The 15,159-nt window shown below is 37.4% G+C and overlaps 1 protein-coding gene across 2 annotated transcripts in view; it reads left to right on the top strand.

Moving 5' to 3' along the window:
• The first annotated feature begins 1,019 nt into the window (after positions 1 to 1,019).
• The window catches only part of Brf (Brf RNA polymerase III subunit), a 375,147-nt gene continuing 361,007 nt past the window's right edge, over positions 1,020 to 15,159 (top strand). For both annotated transcript variants that reach the window (XM_090407063.1, XM_090407062.1), the window contains exon 1: positions 1,020 to 1,160. The gene's annotated coding sequence lies outside the window, so the exon portion shown is untranslated. The remainder of the gene's footprint in view (positions 1,161 to 15,159) is intronic.

The following is a 15,159-nucleotide window of genomic DNA, read 5'->3' as shown; positions in this document are numbered from 1 at the left end:
GTTTTTTGAGAATATCTAATCCTGTTTCTCTTCCATAAATTTTGTCACATCTGTACTTCCAGATGGAATACATAGTTGTTATGATTATAACTGCATCGGTGTTTTTTATGTTTCCTTCCTTAAACCAGAACCGTGTGTTTTCTGTGTAAGGTTCTTTGTGGTTTATGAATTTTTGAACAGTGTTCCATATTGAAGAGGTATGTACACACCTCTTTTAAGTACACAGGCTCCTGAAATATATTTTTCGCATTAAGTTATAGTGTAATTAAAATATTCTTGTAATTATTCAGCGATGAGAGGAATTTAATATGTTTTTTTTTTTTTCCTCTTGGAAACTCGGTTTTTCATCCCGCATGCAGACAAATTGGCCTTGAGAACACACACAATTTACAGGCGGTGGTGGGCAGTAGATGTTGGTGGATTAAATGATGGAGATGGAGAGTTGTAGAGAAGGTGTTCTCCCTCGATGAGTCTTTGGACTCCTTGGAGGAATCACGTAATAATAATAATAATAATGATAATAAAAGAAATTAAAATATGTTTTGAAATATAAACATGATGTAACGTTTTATTAATTTTCTCACAGAAAGATTTTTGAATCTCAGTGTATTACTTATTTTAGTTATTTATTTTTTATTTGTGGACAGCGAAATAAAAGTACCGGAATTGGAACCATGTTATATACATTCTGAATTTAATAGAAGCTGCAGCCATCTACTGGGATGATACAAAACTAATAATGTAATTGATAATGTACGAATGCATTTTATTTCTTTAGACAGACTGTTTAAGTATATGTCTGTACTATTAAAATGTATAATTCTTATTTATTACACATTTTATATTTATTTGAATGAATGATCTAATGATTATTGGAAAAGGTTTTGCGGTAAAATAACGTGAAGTTTTACGATTCTATCCTTTATTCATGCTGAATACAAAGATTAAAATACAGACCATGTGTTCTAGATGGCGCAACCCTCTGAAACTTTCATAGCAGTGGACTGTGCGGTGATAATGCAGGCATGGGAATTAAAATGATTTTTTTCGATTTTTTGCCCTCTTTTAAGTAAAACAAAAGAAATTAGAATGAACAAGAGATTTATGAGTGGAACGTATGATTTAAGATAAATATCTTAATTTCAAATCCAAAGTCGGAAGTAAGTAAGCAGTAATTTGAGATTCATAATAGTAATGTATGCTATTCGATTTTATTATCAATTATCGTTTTATATTTCATATTATCAATGAGACTATTTATTATTTGTTTTATTTTATTTTGTTAATGAGTGCTAGCTTTTAAATAGCAATTTTGGAAGTTTCTTTTTATGTGAAAAACATTGGATTGATGTAAGAGTATTCGAACCCGGGAAGCGAAAGTTTGCAGGGCTGTCGCGTTGCCTTCCTTCTAATGCTATCTATGTGAAAGCTTTTAATATGTGCTATATAAAACTCTATCTATATAGGGCGATGATTAATGAAATAAGCAACAATAAAACATTGTGTGTGCGCGCGCGCATAGGTAGAATTAATAACTATGGAGGGAAGCGATATGTATAAAAGTTGATGATTTAGACCGAACTTATATACTTCGTTTCTTAATTAAATAAACATACTTTCTTCCATTCTACAATATTTCTTCTGTTTTTTGTTATTTAATAATAATAAAATAATATTATTATAATTGGAGGTGTCATGTAATAATAATATTTCTTATAATATTGTAATAAATGCAATATTTTTATTATTATAATAAATTAATAAAATATAATAATTATTATTTTGAAATCTTGACATTTAGTTTATTGTGCATAAATACAGTGAACTTTTATTTTATTTATTTATTTTAAATATGCAACCTGGTGCACACTAGAGGCTGAAGATTGTAAAACTTATAGCATCTTAGTAGGTTAGAAATTAAGAATAAAGATTATAATTCTTGGAAAATATTTTCCAATATGGAAATATTCCTTTCTTATGGAAGAAAGGAGTCTGCTCCAAAGAGAAAGAGGAACAGAAGAAATGATTTAAGAGAATATAGTGCTTATTTGTGATTGGACCATATGGGTAGGGATTAATTTTTAGTTTGAGTAAAATTTTTATTTTTTTATAGGTTTCAATGAATGTGTGTGTGTGTGTGGAAGTGAATTAAGGATGCTATTTTATTTAAACAGTGGCCATTGAAGGATTATGAAGTGCATATATAGCAGAAACAATCTGTGAAACAGAGTGGAGAGTGTGTGTGTTTGTAAAAGATGGATTGTTGATTATTCATACTGCTGATCTGAGCAGAATCAGAGATTTTTTTTTTTTTTTTTTAAAGAAAACTTTTAGGATTCATAAGATATATATAGCTACTCTGAACTTTCCGCTATCTCATCCCGTCTTCTTTTAGCATCTGAGTAGGTTAGAAATTAAGAACAAAGGTTATAATTCTTGGGAAATATTTTCCAATATGGAAATATTCCTTTTTTCCATATTGAAGAAAGGAGTCTGCTCCAAAGAGAAAGAGGGACATAAGAAATGATTTAAGAGAACATAGTACATATATAGTCCAATGACCTTATGGTTACAAAGTATCTTTGCTTCTTATAAAGCTCATTTTGGTAATTCATTTTCATTCATTCATTTCATATGGTGATTCAATGGCCATGAGCCCCTTTTACGGCAAGGTATGGCACCACCTTAATCCCTCCTATTTTTATCTGGGCTTGGGACCAGCATAGGTGACAATTCAGACCTATGGCTGGAGGGAGTGTCTTGAGTATTCCGTGTGTGTTCACAAGGCCGGTTGGCCTCCTTGCGGGATGAAAAATCCCAGATAAGGGGGGGGGGGCTGCTGTCCATGCTCAAGACCAGCTGACTTGGCTATGGCTGAGGAAGATCCTTAAGGTCCTCACGTCGTCAACGGGAATCGAACCTAGGACACTCCTTCTCCTGGCATATGGTTGCGAAGTGCATAGCCACTAGGCTAACTGCATGGACATTTTGGTAATAATAAGTGAGTTCAGTGGGCATTTTGTTTCACTGGAGAAAAAAAAAATCAAGTTTCTAGAAGGAGAATTCCATGTCACCTCTGCTTCAGTGGGAAAACCCTTTGTTGTGTTTTCCATATTGTGGAGAGGATGCTTGTCTTTCCTCCCCCTCAAAAAAAAAACATTTTTGCTGTGCTACAGAGGTTTCTGCAACTGTATGCTTGTGTGAGTGTGTGCATGTGTATATATAATAAATAAAGAAATCTGCTAATGCCATTTATTTGCTATAGGGATTAGGTGAGGCCTTCAGTTAGCATGTGTGTGTGTACTTCACAATAATATATTATTATTATTATGAACCTCCATGGCCGAGTGGTCTAAGTTGCCAGAGTCAAGAGTAATTTCCTTTCGTGTAATACGAATGTGAATTCTAGTCCACAAATATGGGCGTGGGTTCAAATCCTACTCTTGACAACCTTTCTTTGACAAGCCTGTATAGCTCAGTGGAAGTGGTGTTTGTATTCCTCAGCAATGGATTACTGGGAAAAAGAACATCGTGAGTTTGATTCTACTCATCAGCTAGAGGAACTCTTTTGGTTTGTTGGTGGCTTGAATGGTGGAGACAGAGAGTTGTAGAGTAGGTGCTCTCCCTCAATGAGTCCTTGGACTCCCTGGAGGTGTCAGGTAATAATAATAATAATTTATCATAGGAAGTACTTGTTAGAAACACAAAGTCTATCATACCACTCCTTAAACCCATTTACCATCTGCACATTCATCACTCTATTAGGCAATGAATTCCATGGTCCAGCCTCCCTCCATGTAAAAAAAAAAAGTCACTTCTCCCTCTCTTACTCACCACCTTCTTTTGCAAATTCCAGGGATGGCCTCTTGTCCTTGTTACTCCCCATTGTTCTACATTATGAAAAGTCTCTTGTGTATCAATTCTGTAAATACCACAGTTAAATGTCTCAGCCATGTCATTCTTGGACTCTGCAGTTAGCCTGCCCTCAGTCTGTCCTCAACCTCAAAACATGCCATATATATATATATATATATATATATATATGGCATGTTTATGCTTAGTAAAGCTTAATCAGATATCTATGATTTATAGGTAGGAATAAAAGAGAGGATTTTTTTTTTGTGAAAAACAAAACAGGGCCACATTTTATTTGCATTATCCACCTTGTACCTACAATTATTTTATATTGTGCTTGTCCTCAGTGAATTTAAAATATATTATTAAGATTTTAACTGTTACTATTATTAGTATTACATAACACCTCCACAGACTGCCGAGACTTGTCTTTGGAGACCACTTTGTACTACACAGTTCATTGTTAATTATCTGTTAATTTCATGTATTCTGTGGCTGGTTTATACTTTTTTATGGGATGAAAAACCCAAGTTTCCAGAAGAAGAAGAAGAGTCTTCTATCTGTATGAGACTAGTTAACTCACTTTCAGTTGGAAAAAAAAAAAATGCTCAAAGGCACGTGTTCTCTCATTCTTCTAAGCTATGAAGTCTCTCTTAGCAAACAATCTTTATCTCTTAATGAATATGTTTAAAACTCGCACTGTCATCAGAACAATGAACACTTAAGTAAAAAAAAAAAAGTTTTCAGCAAATGTTTCTGTGAAGAATCCACTCATTACTGTTTAACTCGCTTTCAGTCTGTGTCATACTCACTTTTGTAATCTCTACCAAAACCAGAAACTCATACTATGTGAGTGCCTCCATAGCACAATTGGAAGAACAGCAGGACATTGCACCCTTTGATTGGAAAAGACCTGAGTTCAATTCTCTTTGTGACAAGAGGAATGTTTATATGAGCTTTTTCAATTGAAGATGAGTTAGCTGATCTCATATTTAGGTAGCAGGCTTACAAGCAAATTGGCCATGAGAACATACACAATTTACAGACAAAATATACTGTTGGTGGTGATAATAGGTGGTAGATGGAAGAAGTGTTGTTGTTGCGGTAGTAGTAGTTGGAGGATACAGTAGGAGTGATGGTGAGTTGTGTATAGTGGAGTAAAGTGCCCTTCTACAATGAGTCCTTGGACTCTTTGGAAGTGTCACGTGGTATGATAGACTTTGTGTTTCTTAGGGGGAACCTCCCCTCGATGAGTCAGGACAGACTTTATGTTCTTAGGAAGGACCTCCCACGATGAGTCTTTTGACTCCATGGAGGCCTGAATAATAATAATAATAATAATAATAATATTCATATTAAGATGAACATACACTCCAAACTGCAGCTTTTGTTTATCTTCAACAGATTCCCATCATAACTGATTATGCTAAGATTTGACTGTGTAGAAGTTTAAAATTTTCCAATTTATTATTTATTTGTAGCAGTGCCAAGCTGAGGAGAGGCCATAGTTACACTTAGTTTTTACACATGAACGCGTTTGCATTTTCGATAGAAGCATGGATGTTGTTATTTTTGCTGAAAGTTGCTTGCTTTGAAGAATCCATACTACAAGAAGTGGGAGAGGAATTTAGAGGTAATAATAGTATGAACATGATGTTAGAGAACAGTGTGAGGGTTGTGGGAAGAATTAGGATTGCTGCACTGATGAGAATGCTGACAATCAGATATGAGGAAGTGGTAGTTTTACTGTGCAGGATCATCTCAGTTACTGTGATGATTGGCATTTGATTACCTGGATTTTAGCACAATGAGTAAATCTGGAAATCATTCTATGACAAACAAAATTGCAATGCTAATAAAGAGTTGTAGTAGTAAAATTGGTATTGTACAGGGTAGTACGAGAAGTTTATCAAAAAGATACTGACAAGTTTAATTTCAAGGTTGATTATAAAACAAGTACAGTACACAGTCATTGCTAGAAGTTATATAGCGCATCGTGAATTAAGGAAAGACTGGAATTTATGACCTGAATAAGTGTAGCAATAATTAGTGAACATTCTATGTAGTCATGGAACTTTCCATGACTTATTTTATAATATTAATAATTGTTAACATTTTATGTAAAATTGACTATTTGGGAAATGTTGATCAAGTATTTGAGAAAAAACTATTTTAATACCAACTAGTTTCACCAACTTGAGGTGTTGGCATCTTCAGGGTACAGGACTGATGATAGGAACTAAAGCTAACAAAACATGTTACAGACTAGACATTAACAGAATTCTAATTATAAATTACAAAACAACACTGAATGTGTACAATACATGTGTGGCGTGTACATGATTTCACTTGTTGTTTAGGAACTTTTTATAGTTGGTACTAAAGTTCATTTCTTGTGTGTTTAGAGATCTAATTAGGGTCTTCCAGATCTCGGATAAGATTAAACCTTGGTTCCTATCAGATTTTCTACAGAATGGATGATGACTGTTGTGACTTCTTTGAAAATACGAGAGCGGTAATCCTCTTCTATGTAAGGAATACAACTTTTATCCCACTCAATTACATGGTTGGTTGTGGAAAAATGGGAAGATAAGCCCGATATATCTTATCTGTTGTTTTTGACATATCTAATGTGTTCTCTCTGTCTTATCTGAAGGCTTCTTGAAGTTTGGCCGATGTAACTTAAACTGCACGAGCATGGGATATTGTAAATTCCAGCATATTTAAAGAAAGGATGGAAGTCTTTTGGAGATCTTAAGCGTTTTCAAATTGTATCTTTAGGTTTAAAGGTCACTCTTATTCTATGTGGCTTGAGGAGTTTAGCAACCTTGTTAGAGGCTGTCCCTATGTATGGAATGACGATTGTGGTAATATATCGAGTGTCTTCTTGTTGTCTTTGTGGTGGATCAGGGAACAGAATCTTGTTAACAAGTCTCTGGGGGTAGCCATTCAAGATGAGGTTGTTGGATATCAGTGTCAATTCGTCTTGGAGATCTTTTTGGTCTGTTGTAATCCGGACAGCTCTCTTCTTTAGCATATGTACAGTGCTCAGTTTTTTATTGTATGAAAATTGTATTGAATAAAAAATATATTTTTTATTCTATTTTAATATTCATATTATTCAAATCATATGAATATTAAAAAACCAATACAGCTGTGGTTGATTGCTAACATGCCAATGACTATTACCAGCGTTTTTAGGCATAGGCTGTATAGACCCATGCCTAGAGTGGCAAATTTTGAGGGGCGGTGGAAATTTCCGGGCTCTCATTTTTGTAATTATATTTATATTACGAATTTACGATATAAATAGGTTATGTATGTAAATCAACGTGTTCGTTAAATATGGGGGGGTGGCACTTTCTGCAGGCCTAGGGGTGGGAAATACCTAAATACGCCTCTGACTATTACTGTATTCACCTGGTGGTTAATTTGCATAATCATTCTTGTTGACTACTTGTAGGAGATTATTTCCATCCACACATTTGTACTTTTATCATGCACTACTACCTCAGCATAATTACACACACACACACACACACACACACACAGGGTGTTCGGGATAAATTTGACAGTTTCGTAAGGAAAAAGAAAATCTTCTTTGTATCTATTAAATTTAATGAATTGACAAAAAAACATTACAGGCAGAGTTAATTACAATACTATCAACAAGATTTACTCAAAATAACCACCATTAGCATCGATCACAGCTTCAATTCTGCTTCGGAACCTCGAACAAGCTGATGCTACAGTCTCCCTGGGAAGGGCCGCAAAAACTGTTTTAATTTTATCCATTAACTGGGCTTTTGTATTACTGGAAGTGCGATTGGTGTCTTTATCAACTGCGCCCCATACAAAATAATCCATGGGGTTAAGGTCTGGGGAGTTTGGAGGCCAAACATTTGGACTGGTGAAGTCGTAGAAATTTTCAGACAACCATTTTTGACTTTTCCCAGAGGTGTGGCAAGGGGCCGAATCCTGCTGCCATACATACGGCCTACCGTTGGCTACCCTTGTTATCCAGGGCTTGACTACAGTTAGCAACTCCACGAACAAAGCCCGAATTCCAATGCCAGGGTTCTTCAACACCTGTTCCTGCAGATTTGCGAGGAATTCTGCTGTACGAACGCAATCAGATCGTCTGCTAGGGATCTTTCTTCTTGCTACATCCTCGTATTCACCATTGCAAGTCTCTAGTTCATGCCTGATTGTTTTTACTGTATTCAGGGAGCATTGGGCAGCAGTCGTAATATCCTTATTTTGATGGCGGGCACGAATCATCATGATACAAGTTATTCTCTTCCATGATTCAGGTGGGTTCCAGCTATCCATCCTTTCTGACATCTTGTATATGAATGAAGAAGGGTCCAAACTTTTAAATGAAGAGAAGTGTGTGTTAATACATGTAACTTACGGAAAAATATAATTAATTATAAATATGTCAAATTTATCCCGAACACCCTGTATATATATATCAGTTCCACACATGAGAACTAGCAGAACATATAGCACATTAGTCTCATATAGGGTTGTATGTGAGCATTGCAAAAAAAGGAAACAATTGACATTGTTCTTGTAAAGCTGGAGGTTGTGTTTTTGAGGATACTACTCGGTAAGGAAAGCTGTTTAACAACTGTTGTCATGTTTTAACAGGCCTAATGGAAAACAGATGAATGGCAGTTCAATAGAACAGTGTTCATGGAGGATTACATTGCTTTGAATTATAGCCACTGCAACTTAGGCTATGAGGCCATTGTGTGTATTGTGTGTGGGAGTTCTACTCGCCACTGTGCCTGTTTTGTGGAAAGAAAAATTCAAGTTTTCAGAAGAAAAAATATTGCCACTTCTGTGTGAGACAATCTAACTCACTTTCAGCTGAAAAATGTTTATGAAGGTTCTTCACATTCTATGCATGATCAGACTCAGGTCTTTCCATTCACAGGGCATTGTTGATACTGACTACAGGTACTTCCATGGATACTGAGCTACAGAGGCTCTAGTATCCATGGAAGTACCTGTAGAAAAAATATGCTGAAAGAGTCTGTGAGATAAGGGTCATTATTATTATTATTATTATTATGTGACGTGACACCTCCAGGGAGTACAAAGATTCATCGAGGGAGAGTGGGTCAACAACATTGAATGATTGGTCCCCTTCCAACTACTAATCGCATTGAAACTTGCTTAACTTTTTTGCGAGCCATTAGTAGCAGAGGCCCTACCAATCGACCAACCTTTGCATCATGAGTCAGTAAGAAAGGGATCATCTATCATCCACACTGCCCTAGACAGCATCAAAAATTTTTAGGGAGGTTAATACAAACAGTATTCTCTGTTTGAGCAGATTTGGAATTGTACAGCATTAAATATCTATTCTGATGAAAAATATCATCATGAGTGTCTAGTTTTTAGAAATTGAGTAAGTTATTGATATAATGTGTTTATGCTGTGAAAGGCCAGAGGAAAATGTCAGTCCAAAAAGATAATCCGATCCTGTTTGGTAATATGTGTGCGTAATTTTGAATGCAAGAGATGGCAGATTGAGAGCCTTTCTGCAATTAAAAAAAAAAGCATTTTGAAGAATGGTATAGAGCTCGGTGTTTAAGCCAGTTACCTTACATCTTGGTGCTTCAGATTGATTGCAGATTTGGTCATATGAGTAAGGGGAGAGTATACTATCAACAGCAAAACTATGAATGGGATTATTCATCATTTATGTATAGGAGGACATGGGTAGGCTATAGAACAGAGTTCTGAGGCAGCCCAGCACTGGAGAAGATTGAAGAGAGGAATTCGTCTAGAGAGAGAAAGCTACCCATAAATTAAAGATAACAAGAAATTATATACTCGGTTTAATACTTAATCCAAGTGTCAGCAAACAAAGTTTGCATCTGAAGTATTTTTGGGACTGGGACAACTCATATATAGAGGCTAATGACTTACATCACTTGCCTTAGTATCCTATAATGCAAAGCACATATCCTTGCAGACATGTATAATGCTAGCATTGTAGGAAGGGTCATTACCCAGACTGGTTTCGACCTTTATTGAGGTCTCATCAGTGGGAGCCAGACCCAGAGGTGATGCTAAGATTGAAGTAATGCAGAAATATCCCAGGCCTGAAAATACTTCAGGCACAAACTTTGTTTGCTTACACTTGGATAAAGGATTAAACCAATATTAATTTATAGTATAACCAAGTGAAACAGCTATCTCCAATACAGAGTATTTTAACAATAAGGTGTGACACACATTTTCATATACGAGAAGCTTTTGGCTTCTCGTATATGAAAATATGACTTCTGCATTACTTCAACCTTAGTATTACCGATGTCACTACACAGTGAACATGGTGAATGATCAAGGATATTTAAAGTCGACTACTACTGTAATGCAAGTATGATGTGAAACTGGTTTTGTAGTATATCTGCTAGATTAACTAGTAGAGACGCGATTATAGTTTTTAAATTATATTCAAGAACAGCAAGTTAACAACACAGGTAAGTGGACTGTAATTGGGTGATTTGATAGGCCTAACAGCCGTTGGAATTGCCGTTGTTGATTAATTACTAAAAACAGCTGAATTGTAGGCTCACTACCCCACGTTGTTGAGGGGGGTTTCTTCGTAGCCCTTACATAACTCCAGGAGACTCCCGATTGGTATGGAAGGCATCAAGGAACAAATTACGATTCTAAACAAGGAGGAGTCATTAGAAGTTTTAAAACTTATCATGGCAAAGTTTGAGACTGACTGGCCAGGTTATTTAAACCTGTATGCCCAAAAAATGATCCAGAAATAAAGGGTGAAGAATTCCAAGGGGAATTCATAATCCACCATTTAAAAATCCCCGTCATAACAGCTCACAAGAAGAGCATTCCAACAAATGGAGAAGAACAGCAGACGATTTTATGGAGGATGACTCACCCACACAAAATGTGCCAAAAAACTCAGAGAAGGTCCCCCCTCCCCAGTTATTCTATGGGACAAGGAGAAATGGATTTCTGTCATATCAGCCCTCAGGGAGCAAAACATCACATACTCCTGGGCAAAAAACTCAGATGAGGGAGTTAAAATCCAGCCAGCCACCATCACTGACTACAGATAGATGACAAGGCTACTAGATTTTTGGTGTCCACTACTGGACACCAAAAATCTTCCTTACCATACATTCGCTTTACCAAGTGAAAAGACCCTAAAGGTGGTAATATGTGGAGTCACAGAAGGAATCATTCCAGAAGAAATCTCAGCTGATTTAAGCAACCAGAGCCTGACCCCAATCAAAGTAAATAGGATGCTCAGGTCTGATGAAAGGCCAATGCCTTTAGTACTCGTGGAGATTGATAACACCCAGAAGAAAATATATGAGCTGACTGCTGTCTGTAGCCTCAGAATTACTACAGAACCTCTAAGAAAGAGAGCGTCAGCAGGACAGTGCCACAGATGTCAGCGGTTTTGGCATGCCCAAAAGCTATGCTGGGCCAACTTCAGGTGCTTAAAATGTGGTGAAGACCACCAGACCATCATATGCACCAAGCCAAGATCTATTCCAGCTAAGTGTGCAAACTGCAGAGATCCTCGCCCCTACCAACTATAAAGGATGCATAGCACACCCAAAGAACCACGGGTCTCCCAAAACTACTTATCCATCACCAAGCAGTGATACCCTGGGCAACTGTGCAGATTGCCATCCAGTTCAAATAACCTCCACCTTGACAGCTCAGAAAGGAAATTAACCTGAAACCAGAACTAAAACATATGCCGAGGCTGCACGATCCAAGAATACTTCCTCCAACCTTACATCAGTTCTAACTGCCTCACTAGCTACCATGCTTCAGGAATTCAGCAAAACAAATCCTACACCATCCTCCACGAAGAAATTCCTTCAAGGTACCCATTTCATTCTGACAGCCCTCATTCATAAAGGAGTTAGGCTTATAGGAAATATAAGCCTAACTCCTTTACCATAACTGCATGGAATGCAAATGGATTGAACAACAAAATCCTTGAACTACAAGAGTTCACTCAAAGATACACTCCTGATATAATTCTAGTAAATGAAACACATCTCAGACCAGCCAATAGCCCTAAATTACAGAACTACGCAATGTACAAAACAGACAGACTCACTGCCAGTGGAGGAGGCACAGCAATATTCATTAAAAACTACATAAGCCACAATGTACTGACCAATCCACAAACCAAGACCCTAGAGATAACAGGCGTTGAAGTCCATACAAACAATGCTGGCAGTATCAAAATCTGTGCAGTATACAACTCACCCAGCATTCCATTACTGGTATCTGACTTGGATTCCATTCTCGGCTCCACAGACTCCATCATCATGGCTGGAGATTTCAATGCCAAGCATACAGCTTGTTGTAGCTCCACAATCAATGACAAAGGCCGCACCCTAAACCATTACTCAGCGCAAAATTCTATTGTTATAGCAGGACCCACAGAGCCCACTCATCACAGTCCAAATGGAAGCTCAGACATACTGGACTCGCAGTCCTCAGAAACATCAGATACCAATACCAGCTGGAAACATTAGATGAATTATCATCTGATCACAACCCCATTCTGCTCAAGCATACACAAGAACAATTCTCTCCTCCACACTCCTTTATATCATGGGAAAAGCTCTACAAAACTCTCTCAGACCACATTGGCCCAGCACCCATTATCCATAACAAAGAAGAGATAGATATAGCTGTCAGCAACCTCACTTACCAAATTAAAAGAGCACTAACTTCAGTCACACAAACCACAGTTTTTCATTCCAGTGGTTGGATCCTTGAGGAAATTATGGACCTGATCAGGCTGAAAAACAGAGCCAGAAAGAGGTACCATAACACAAAAGCCCCACATGATAAAACATCTCTGAATAATTTAAATAGACAAGTCTGGGAAGCTCTACAAAAACATCGAGATCAAGATTGGGAAACCACACTGAACAATCTGAACCCAGAGGATATTCTTGAAAACTCTCTGCACTAAAAGGCAACTCATACCCCAATTCAGACCAAGAAAGGAGCAGCTCACACTGACCAAGAAAAAGCAGAAGCTTTGGTTGACAATTTGGAAACTCAGTGTAACCACTCTTACGAGAATTTATACATCAATCTAATCTACAAGATTCACCGCAGAGTCAGGTAGGTTATAACAGAACAAAAGGAGAAGTCAGAACCCATCACACCCACCTCTCCAGCAGAAGTTATAAATATCATAACCCACTTGAATCACAAACAGAACAATCAAATTACTCCCCAGAAAAGCCATTGTACACCTAGTCAATATTATCAGTACTATCCTCAGATTCAAATATTTTCCCCTAGCATGGAAAACGACTCACATCACACCAATCAAAAAGATTGGAAAAAACCCTGAACTCCCTGAAAGCTACAGACCTATCAGCCTACTGTCCAATCTAGGTAAGGTTGCAGAAAAAGTCATCCTTACAAGGCATCAATCAGCAACAGATAAACTAGGTATTATCCCTAATGAGCAGTTCGGATTCAGAAAAAACCATAGCACCACACATCAGATACACCGACTGGTTGAATTTATCACCACAGGTTTCAACTGGAACCTCCACACAGCTGCGGTCTTTATAGACGCCGCGAAGGCTTTTGACAAGGTGTGGCACCAGGGTCTTCTCTACAAACTCATCAAATTTAACATGCCAACTAATCTAATAAAAATCATAGATAGTTACCTTAAAGACAGATTCATGCAAGTAAAAATAAATGAAACCATATCAACCAGACACAAGATCCTGGCAGGTGTGCCTCAGGGTTCTCTTCTGGCTCCCCTGCTGTTTTCTATCTACATAGCTGATATTCCACAAAATCCAAGTTCAACAATCGCAGCATTATATGCAGATGATACCGCTTTATTAGCAAGATCTCTCAGTCCCAAACTAGCTATCAAAAGACTCCAAAACAGTATTCACATGTTGGAGAAATGGCTGATGGACTGGAGAATCCAAACAAATCCACTGAAGAGTTCAGCCATCCTGTTCACCAAAAAGAAGTTTCAGATCAAGGAAGACATACACCTGCTAGGTGTCAAGATCCCATGGCAGAGTGTAGTCAAATACCTCGGTGTCATGCTTGACAAAAAACTCCAATTCACCAGTCATATAAAACACATATGCTCGAAGACATCTAAAGCAATCGCCCAGCTCTACTCCATGATCAACCAAGATTCTAGCAGTAAACTGGATATCCAGAACAAACTACTCATATACAAGATGGTGATACGCCCAGTCATCACTTATGCATCTCCTGCATGGAGCCACACCTCAAATACAAATATTCAAAAACTGCAGAGGATACAGAACAAATGCCTGAGAATGATTCTGGATGCCCCATGATTTATCAGAAACTCCCAGATTCACCGAGACTTCAAGACTCCCCACATCGCATCCCTCCTCCATGATCTAGCAGCAAAGTTCTTCACCAAGACAAACAATCATCCAAACCTGCTGATCAAGCAAACTTCAGACTACAATGAAACAGAATTCTACAAATACAAAAGACCCAAGTCAATTTTATGCTCAACTGACCACAGCTAATCTCACTGTCCTTCCTGGGTGAGCTTAATGCTCAATAACCCTCCACTCAAAGAACTCCCCCCCCTAGACAAAGGGGAATATGAAAAGCATTTATGCTTCACCTCAAGTCAGCAACGTTCTGCACTTAGTATTACTTCTGGGTCTGACTCCATGAGACCTCAATAAAGGTTGAAACCAGTCTTGGTAGTGGTGCCTGATGGTCTTTGCAAGGGACGAGAAGGTATCACTACTATTTGGGCAGGAAGCAAGTTTTCTGTTGTTAGCCTTTCCGAGTCAGATTTGGATTTATTCATAGTTGTCTTAAATTTTTTGTGTGCTTCAGTGTTGACTGAATATGAAGGTGGAATTGCTAGAAAGTAAAAGAACATTTGGTAGGCTAGAAATATAGAGGTGGGATATAGAGTACACAGCTGGTGGGAAATTTTCGAAGCTGGTAGAGGAGATGAAGGATCCAGATGAGGTGTAAGTTTATTTACTGCAGAGAGGTGTAAGTTTATTTACTGCAGCAGCTATTTTTTTTGTAACATCTACCAGCACATTAATCAAAACAACAACAACCGAAATGAACACTTTTAAAATCACAATACCACAGTATACAATGCCTATATCCAGTCTCACTATCATATAAAAGCACTATTATAAAGATCTGCAATGTAATTAATAATAAAAAACAAACACTTTTCTTAGCAGCATTATCCCTGCCTTTCAAAAATCAAATCAAAGTGAC

Source organism: Typopeltis vanoorti, chromosome 17, assembly GCF_054136105.1.
Source record: "Typopeltis vanoorti isolate ZY-2024b chromosome 17, IOZ_Tvanoo_1.0, whole genome shotgun sequence".
Taxonomy (NCBI): domain Eukaryota; kingdom Metazoa; phylum Arthropoda; class Arachnida; order Uropygi; family Thelyphonidae; genus Typopeltis; species Typopeltis vanoorti.
Note: the sequence above shows the minus strand (reverse complement) of the source record. Positions and strands in the feature narration are given on the sequence as shown.